At 44.1% G+C, this 9863-nt stretch overlaps 1 non-coding gene across 1 annotated transcript; it reads left to right on the forward strand.

Annotated features, from left to right (window-relative positions):
* Positions 1-4112: 4112 nt before the first annotated feature.
* On the forward strand, positions 4113-4189 carry TRNAK-UUU (transfer RNA lysine (anticodon UUU)). Its single transcript has one exon. It is a non-coding gene; the product is annotated as a tRNA-Lys (tRNA).
* Positions 4190-9863: the final 5674 nt, after the last annotated feature.

Consider the following 9863-nt stretch of genomic DNA (forward strand, 5'->3'; position numbering starts at 1 on the left):
CTCATGTCTTCACCCTGTAGCATTTTGTCACAACAAGAGGAGCAAAGTCACTTTAGAAAGCATCTCTCAACTGGATGTTTTCCTATTCTTTCATTTATATGTATATTTGGGGCGGTGGGGAAGCAAAGTGTTTGTTAAGTATCGGGTGCTGCCAGCTGATTTGCAAACACTGCCACCGTTTCAAACACCCAGAGCTTCATAGGGTGATGGACCTCATCAGGCAAAGGGTTGAATGCCATGCCTCAGAAATTGCTTTGCACTTCCCCAGCCCAAAATGTCTGAAGTCACAAGAAAAGGATTAAAGAAAAGCTGGCAGCGCTTTGTCTGGGCTGAGCAGCCTCCCTGACACATTTCTCCTCAGCATGCTTCTGTAGCTCAATACAAGGTCTTTTGATATTCCTCTGTTTTCCCCTCTTAGTTTGTTATTTTTACCCCTCCCAGTTTAATTTCTTTTCCTTTCTAAAGAGCCGCTTTAACAGCTGCATCTCCAGCTGTCAAGTGAATAATTCAGGGGCAATTTCTCACCATTACGTGATTGGTCTACAAAACACATTAAACAGTCTTCAAGGGGGAAAAAATAAGCTTCATATGACAGCTGTGTACACTTAAAGGGAGAAAAAAAATTCTTTTATTAGAGAACAATGGAGCCTCACACAATGAGCACACAGATTTTACCATTCTTTCAGCAGAGAACTTGTCATGAAGACATTAACTCAATTGATGAGGTGCCTGCTCTGGAGTTTGTGGCTCCCAAAATCCTTCTTTTCACACAGTCCAAGGAATCTTCCTGTAGAAAGTCAGGATGGAATATGACTTCTCTATGGCCCCAGAACATGTGTGCAGGAACATGATGCCTTACTGAAGCTAAGAAGGTCTGGGTCTGGTCAGCGCCTGGTTACAAGGCTGCCTGGGAACACTGCAGTCACATTTGCACCATACCTTTTAAAGCACTATGATACCACTTTAAACATTCATAGCTTCTCCCAAAGGATTCTGGGAGCTGTAGTTTGTAAAGGGTGCTGGGAATTTTTAGAGGACCCCTATTCCTGTCCAAGAGCTAGGATTCCCAGGGTATGCCTAATAGACATATTTATGCAAAGCAATTTTCCAAATATAATGTATTTTGTATGTTATTTTCACTAATACTGTGCACATACCCTATTTATTTATTTATTTATTTATTTATTTATTTATTTATTTATTTATTTATTTATTTATTTATTTATTTATTTATTTATTTATAGTTTTGCACGTATTACTTGGCTGGAAAAATGCACTGCAAAATTTGGAGAACGTCAAATCTCAAAGGATGGCTGTGTTTCGATTTGGATATTGTTGCAGAAAGTGTGAATTAGATAAATTTGCCTTTCAATGTGAATGGAATTAAATTTCTTTCCCATCCCTGGAAAAAAAGACAATGTAAACCAAGAAAATCTTTAATAAAAAAAATGTGGTGTTTTTTTTCTCAAAAAAAACCTCCCATTCTTACTCAGTTAGGGATTTTAATAGCTAGATATACCCACCCTCACTAATTTAATGAGTGTCTCACCACTGAAAGCCATGTGGCTTGTGCAGTGACCTTTCAGTTCCTTGATCTCAAATTTTCAAAAGTCTTATTGAACTGATCAACTTTCTTGCTGTCAGCTCTCCAGGATCCAGAAACTCCTCTCCTAGTGATCTGTTCAACTCTGCTTCAAAGCCTTGTGGTACTTGCCATGTACAATGCACACATTTCATCATACAAGGCTTAATGCTCTGCAGATATAAATTCTTTGAAGGATTCCTGAATGCATCAACAATGTCTATGTTCTTAGCCACTCTTAATGGAATTGTGCAAAGTCTCTGGATGATAGATTGACTTATATTTCAGACAGGTGAAAGGGGTTTTCACCGTCCTGGTTATATCATGGCTTCTGACTTCTGGGATATTAGTTTGGACTTCTTGCTGTTTAAGTGCTCTCCCTAACCTTAAGTAGTACTTCATTGTACCTCATCGGTTTCATTCTCTCACAGAAAGTTCATGCCCAAAGCTACAAAAGCATCTTTCATGTTGAGGTCCCCAAGCCACCCTCTAAATAAATCACAATTCACACAGAATTTTTGTTTAAGGTTTTTGGCATAATTTTGGCCACAACTTTATTAAAATACATAATGTGAGTGGTTGCTTAGGCATTGGTTATGACTATCTGTCCCTGCCCTGGGACAGAACTGACTGTGATGGCCTGGGATTCCGAGTCTGAGAGCGAACCGGAGGAATCCCAGCCGGCACAGGAGTCCCCGCCTCCAGGGCCGGCTGAACTGGGGCAAGGCCTAGTTGCTGAGGAGCCTGCACCTGTGCCAGATCCTCAAGAGCAGGCACCAGGTGAAACCATTCTGGCCCCAGAGGTGCTGGAGGACTCAGTGCCTACAGGTGAGCCTCCCCCGGGGCCCAGTAACCCTTCGGGCTCTCCTGAACTGCAGAGGCTTAGGGCAGAGAGGCGAAGGGAACTGGTGTCTCCCAGGAGGAGTGCTCGCCTTAAGGCCAAGAGAGGCGGGGCTTCTGGGGGCCGGGACTGCCCCCGGCCTTAGAAGAAGATAAAGGTCAGGCAGCCCGGTCCCAGGTTGCGGGAGCAACGTCGTTGTGGAGTACCTGCTTTACCCAGTCCTAGATCTGCACTCCCAGTGTGCTTGTTCCTCACCTGGCTTCCTGTTTCTGACTCTCCGGTGTTCCTGTTCCTCGCCTGGATTCCTGCTTCTGCCCTACCAGTGTTCCTGTTCCTCGCCTGGACTCCTGCTTCTGCCCTACCAGCGTTCCTGTTTCCCCGCCCGGCTCCCTGTCTCGGACCTCGCGTCTCATCTAGTGATCGTCTACCCTGCTAGAGACTCTGGACTGAACTTGGGCTACGGTAATAGTACCTTTCCCCCCCTGGGACCAGCACACTGACTTCCGGATTCCAGTGAAAGCCAGTAAGGGAAAACAATATTGGGGAGAGAATGGGGCTGAGCACCATACCATCACCCCTCCCCGCATGCTCCCAGGGGCTTGCACAGCCCAAGCCCCATTCAGGGGTACAGGCAAAAGCATGGCAAAACCCTGGATTCCTTTAATGGAATTCCCTTGCAGCAGCAGCATTGGTGGGGCAGGCACAGCCAATCCTTACCCCTCCACCAACCAAATTTTAACCAATGCCTAACCACGGATGCGGGTGGCGCTGTGGGTAAAAGCCTCAGTGCCTAGGGCTTGCCGATCGAAAGGTCGGCGGTTCGAATCCCCGCGGCGGGGTGAGCTCCCGTTGTTCGGTCCCAGCGCCTGCCAACCTAGCAGTTCGAAAGCACTCCCGGGTGCAAGTAGATAAATAGGGACCGCTTACTAGCGGGAAGGTAACCGATGTTTCCGTGTGCGGCTCTGGCTTGCCAGAGCAGCGATGTCACGCTGGCCACATGACCCGGAAGTGTCTCCAGACAGCGCTGGCCCCCGGCCTCTTGAGTGAGATGGGCTCACAACCCTAGAGTCTGTCAAGACTGGCCCGTACGGGCAGGGGTACCTTTACCTTTACCTTTAACCACAACCTTACAAGTTGTGACGATTTGCTACACAGTAGGCAAAAACCAAATGGCACCAGACAATCTGCCAAATGGACAAAAATCCTACCAGGCCCCTGCCCCAAAAGCCGACGACCCCATGATAGGCATAGCAAGGTCAAACGCAACATCCCTAAAATTAGGGAGGGTGGGTGGGCGATCCGATGCACACAGCAAAAGAGACTGCACCAAGCTGCATGCCAAGAATATATAACCTTCGGGCCAACCCTCTAAATGGTAACATCGAAACCTCCCCAACAACCCAATCTAGCCCAATCACAGTCATGATCATCTAAACAGTCCCGCCCAGCAACCAAGAGGGAGTGTCCTGCTAGACCCAACCGCAACATGAAGGAGAACACGCTTTACATTTCAGGTAACAGCTATGTGAATTCTCTCACCATCTCTGTTTTATCAGTTGCCATCTTGCTATTACTTGTTCACAGAATCATAGTTGGAAGGGGCTACGAGGGTCATCTAGTCCAACCTCCTGAAATACAGGAATCTTTTGCCCAACATGGGGCTGGAACCCACAAGACTGAGATTTAAAAACCTCATTGGATAGCTCAGTCGGGAGAGCATGAGACTTTTAATCTCAGGGTTGTGGGTTTGAGCCCCACGTTGGGCAAAAGTTTTCTGCATTGCGGGGGGTTGGACTAGATCAGTGTTTCCCAACCTTGGGCCTCCAGCTGTTTTTGGATTACAACTCCCATCATCCCTAGCTAGCAAGACCAGTGGTCAGGGATGATGGGAATTGTAGTTCAAAAACAGCTGGAGGCCCAAGGTTGGGAAACACTGGACTAGATGACTCTTGTGGTCCCTTCCAACTCTACAGTTCTCTGATTCTATGCTGATGCTCTACCAACTGAACCATCAATCCCTACAAGATGGTGCATTTGAAAGGTGCAGAAGTTCATCAGCTATGTAAGGATGCAGCCACATCATAAATTTGTGGCAGTGTAATCTTCATTTTGAAAGGGACGCGGGTGGCGCTGTGGGTAAAAGCCTCAGTGCCTAGGGCTTGCGGATCGAAAGGTCGGCGGTTCGAATCCCCGTGGCGGGGTGCGCTCCCGTTGTTCGGTCCCAGCGCCTCCCAACCTAGCAGTTCGAAAGCACTCCCGGGTGCAAGTAGATAAATAGGGACCGCTTACTAGCGGGAAGGTAAATGGCGTTTCCGTGTGTGGCTCTGGCTCGCCAGAGCAGCGATGTCACGCTGGCCACATGACCCGGAAGTGTCTCCGGACAGCGCTGGCCCCCGGCCTCTTGAGTGAGATGGGCGCACAACCCCGTACGTGCAGAGGTACCTTTACCTTTAATCTTCATTTTGTGGGATGCGGGTAGCGCTGTGGGTTCAACCACAGAGCCTAGGACTTGCCAATCAGAAGGTCGGCAGTTCGAATCCCCACGACGGGGTGAGCTACTGTTGCTCGGTCCCAGCTCCTGCCAACCTAGCAGTTCGAAAGCACGTCAAGTGCAAGTAGATAAATAGGTACCACTCCGGCGGGAAGGTAAACGGTGTTTCCGTGCGCTGCTCTGGTTCGCCAGAAGTGGCTTAGTCATGCTGGCCACATGACCCGGAAGCTGTACACCGGATCCCTCAGCCAATAAAGCGAGACGAAGGCTGCAACCCCAGAGTCATCTGCGATTGGACCTAATGGTCAGGGGTCCCTTTAACTTTGCCGAATCTTCGTTTTATGCATTTATAAGGTTTGATGCCACTGTTCAGTGGATTGCTGAATAATGTGATAAGACTTGTGTGGTCTATTTCCACATGCATTGTTTGAGTGCTTATAAAGCTCCTTGGAGGGGGAGACTACTATATGTAGCATCATACAAGTTCTTCTCTCCATTGGTGGAAGGAACAGATTTCTTGCAGAGTTCTGAGTGTTGAACTATATCATTAAGTAAGAGCTCTTTCACTGACACTGAAGGGCTGCAATGAAGTCAATGCTGAAGAAGTTAATGGCTGCACTTTGTTCTGTTGAATGCCAGGAATCAAATCCTTTATGAAATTTCACATATTCACATATTTCACATATTCATGAATAGAAATGGATGTCAATTGGTCTCCCATTGAGCAGAGCCTATTGACAATATAAACAACATCAGAAGTTTATTTCATTCTGCAAAGGATAGTGTACATAATACCATGTTTTCATACCCCCCCCCCACCTGAATTATATTCTTCTACTATGGGAATTAACAGCAGGTCAACAAAAAGGGCAGGTTTTGTAAGCTTTTATGGTTGTCGTGAGGCTTATACTTAGACCCTGGAAGAATACTCACTGTCTATTAAATAATGCTACTGAACACATTTCTTATAAACATCAACTTCATGTGGATACCTATTTGGTATCAATTTATATGTTGTTGTTGTTTTGATAATAATTTTTTATCAGTTTTCAATTACAACAATCCAATAATAGCCTCATTATAACATGATTTATATGTTTAAACTAAGGTGGAATCTACAAACATATAGAAAATGTTTTGAAAATGTTTTTTTTTTAAAAAATCAAATACATTGAATTTTCAATAAGGCTCTAGTGTCACATTGTATATTGCACTTAAAACACACTTAAAACATTTTATTTGCAGCTGTATAGCTGAGTTCGTAGACGGATGTATTGATAGTTAATGTATTTTAATTTGAGCTAATGTATTTTAATGTAAGTTCTTTTATTTTCTTTGTCTCACCCTATTTCTTCCCTCTTCCCCCTTATTTTTCTCTCTTTATCTAATTTGTTAATAATAATGATACTAATTTTTAAATTTATTAAGAATATAAAGGAGTGAATGAATAAATAAGTACATATCTGTGTGTCCCATTGCTTTTGTCCTCCCTTGTGATGTTTTTCTGGATCCTTAACCTTCCATCTTTTATTTGGAATTCTTTAGCTGTCTGAGATTGAAGTTTAAATCCATTATCCACGGCTGATGCAGAAAAAATAGCTATCAGTATCTCCTTTCCTACCGTACATCTCTGCAACTCCAAGTTGCAGCCAAGAGCAATCAGTGTCTCATTGATTCTGACCACCAGTGGTGCTGAGTAAATAAATAAATAAATAAATAAATCAGATATTCTTGCCTAGACTTTGTAAAGTAATTATATTTATTAATCACAGAGACTTTGGAATCTGTCCTTCATGCTATGAGAGCTAGTACCTGCTCTGTTTTCCCTGGACCGTTCTACAATTTCATTCCCTTAATATTTCATGATCTTTTCTTAACAAATTAATTAAAGCAACTAACCTGCAGTTCATATTAATTAAGCAAGTCCAAACAAAAAAAAAAAAAAAGCTTGGGGGTTTTATTTGTGCATGTGTAAAATTGCACAGAAACTGCCCATTGATTTTGGCATCACATAAATTAAAGAAAATGCTTCATAAACACAAAAACTACAGAAGAATGGGGAGGCTGTGAAGAAAATTATGAGTGAAAACTAAGCTCAGCTGAATACACACTGTCTATTTAATTCCATGGCTGTTTGCCAACAAGTGCCATGCTGCAAACATTTTCATTTCTCTGGAACAGGATTTCACCTTAAGCCAGGATTCTAACTACTCAAAGTTTTTCCAAGAAAAAAGTGAAGAGCCACTGTTAGAGCAGATCCACACCATATATTTAAGGTACAGTGGTACTTCGGGTTACAAACACTTCGGGTTACAAACTCCGCTAACCCGGAAGTAGTACCTTGGGTTAAGAACTTTGCTTCAGGATGAGAATGGAAATTGCATGGCAGCAGCAGGAGGCCCCATCAGCAAAAGTGCACCTCAGGTTAAGAACGGTTTTGGGTTAAGAACGGACCTCCGGAACGAATTAAGTTCGTAACCCGAGGTACCACTGTATGTCCAACACACATTTAAGGCATGTGACTTCCCCCCAAAAAATCATGGGAATTGTAGTTTGTTAACGGTCCTACAGTTTCTATTATTCTTTGGAGGAAGTCATGTGCTTTAAATGTGCATTGGATGTCCTTTAAATTGATAGTATGGACCTACCCAGAAACTGACAGTAGTCATTCTTATTTGTGGGCCAAATGGCTGAGGAAGAAATGGAAGGGGCAGGGTCCACTGCTTGCTTTAAGTTGCTTGGAAGAAAAAAACCCCCGCCCCCAGCAAATAAAACCTTGAGACACTTGTCCCATTGTCTATAAATATTGATCACCAACACATCTGTTTGGGAGCATTCTAGCAGCCCAGTGAACAGTGGGAGGTGCAATGGCAGTGGGGGTCTGTTTCTTTGTATTCCAAACAATTGTCCACATCTCCATAAGGAAGCACATTTATTAGAACAATTCCTCTAGAACAGGAACCACCATTGCAATGCTTGTGAGCCATATTAGCCTCTCTGAGAACTTTCTGCAGAAAATATTTTCCTGTACAAAAACGAGGTCATGAAAAGAACTCAGTATAGCTCGGTCAGTAGAGCATGAGACTCTCAATTTCAGGGTCATGGGTATGAGATCCACATTGGGCAAAAGATTCCTGCACGGGTTGGACTAGATGACCCTTGTGGTCCCTTCCAGCTCTACAATTCTATGATTCTATGGCTGGATATACACTGATCTGTAAAAACACTGTAAAAAAAATAATATAGCTCTCAATGCTGATGGATTGCTGCTCTACAGCTCTCTCTGGTATTGCATTTTTATAAAGCTTTTTAAACGTTATAACCAACCAGCATAAATTCACTCTATGATAATGTAGTGGTTTGGAGTTACTCGTGCGTAAGCCGACCCCGTTTGGGTGCTTGGTTGCCTGGTTAAACCCTTCAGACTGCACAGCCCATCTCCGCTTGACTGCCTCAGTCACTGGCAGAATCTGTCTGTGGGCGTTTCTTAAACCTCTGCCAGCATAAAAGCTGTTTGACACCTAATCGTCTCCGCCTCTCATTGCACGGGAGTCTCCTGCACAGGGTGGGCGTGGGTAGCGGAGTGCCTGGGCTCTCTTCACTGACTTCCAGGGAAGAATCCCGGAGCCCTTCCACCTCCTCTTCCCATTGCTCTCCTGGACTCTTGGTGTCACGCGTATTTCCTTCCCCTTCCACCAAGCTGAGTCTCCCCCTTGTGCTAGGACCTTCACCTGCAGAATCTGAGACCCTCTCCTTCTCCCGTGTCTCTGATGTCAGTTCCCTGACAGATAATGACCACCACTGAGGTGTAGCAAGCCAGGGGAATGATTTGCTGGCCTGGATATACCTGTTGCATATTCTGATATATGTCTCTGAACTCAGGGGTGGCCAGCTGATGGTTGGTTGTCTAGATTCAGCTCTGGAGTCATACCACATTTTAATGCAGTCAAAATAAAAGTTTTCTCACAAAGCCATTCATAACAAATCCTCCTATCCTAAATTTGCGAGAAATATTCCCATGTCGCATATATGCAAGTGGAATACAGCCGCTGACCATCCCTACTCCTTCATACTGAATCCCTTGTAACTAATAAACTGTTTTTTATAGACATGTTTTAATAGATTGTGTCTTCCTAATGCTGTTTGTGAACTTCCTATTCTGATGGTTTATTTTCTTAAAATCCAAAATATATCATGTGCTATAAAAAGGTTTGAAGTGAAAATATCTCAGGTGCACCCAGTTTGCTTTTAGACTTCCTGAGTGGCAATTAAATTATGCCAACAACTTTCAAACCATGGACATAGTTGGGGCACTGCTACCACCAATGTAATTAAGCATGAACACTTCTATTCTCTGCCAAGGCTGCCACTGATATCCCAGATTCTTCCTGTATGAACTGCTTATGTTTGTGCCATGTGATCAGGAATAGTGCTCTGTACAGTTTGTTTTAACTAAAACAAAAGAGAGAGGGAGGGGTATCAAACCTGTCTGGAAGCCCCACCCCAAATGTCAAAGATACGGGATGAGCAGTACTTAATTAGACAGAATAAAGGAAGGCTAAGATTAGTTGATGTTGATAAATCCAGTAGTGTTTATGCTGACAAAAGGCCCTTTGATCCAATGGAGCCTTTCATCGGTGGAATGGGGAGGGAGGCATTTTTTGTTCATTCTCCCTCTGTCCTGCACACCCTCAAAATTTATTCCAGAGGATTTGGGAATCCTTTGTAATGGGAGTTGGAAAGCAACTATAAGAGGGAGGGGGAAATCAGCAATATTTGCCTTCTTCCACTTTGCTGGATGAAAACTGATGGATCAAAAAACCTCCCATCACAACTGGATGACACAACTGGAAGAAGATGATCTACTACACTTGCCAAGATCATATCATCAACAACACTTGTTCATCGTTTATTAACCCCAGAAGATCTCCAAGTGGTTTACCACAGCT

This window comes from Podarcis muralis, chromosome 1 (assembly GCF_964188315.1).
Source record: "Podarcis muralis chromosome 1, rPodMur119.hap1.1, whole genome shotgun sequence".
Taxonomy (NCBI): domain Eukaryota; kingdom Metazoa; phylum Chordata; class Lepidosauria; order Squamata; family Lacertidae; genus Podarcis; species Podarcis muralis.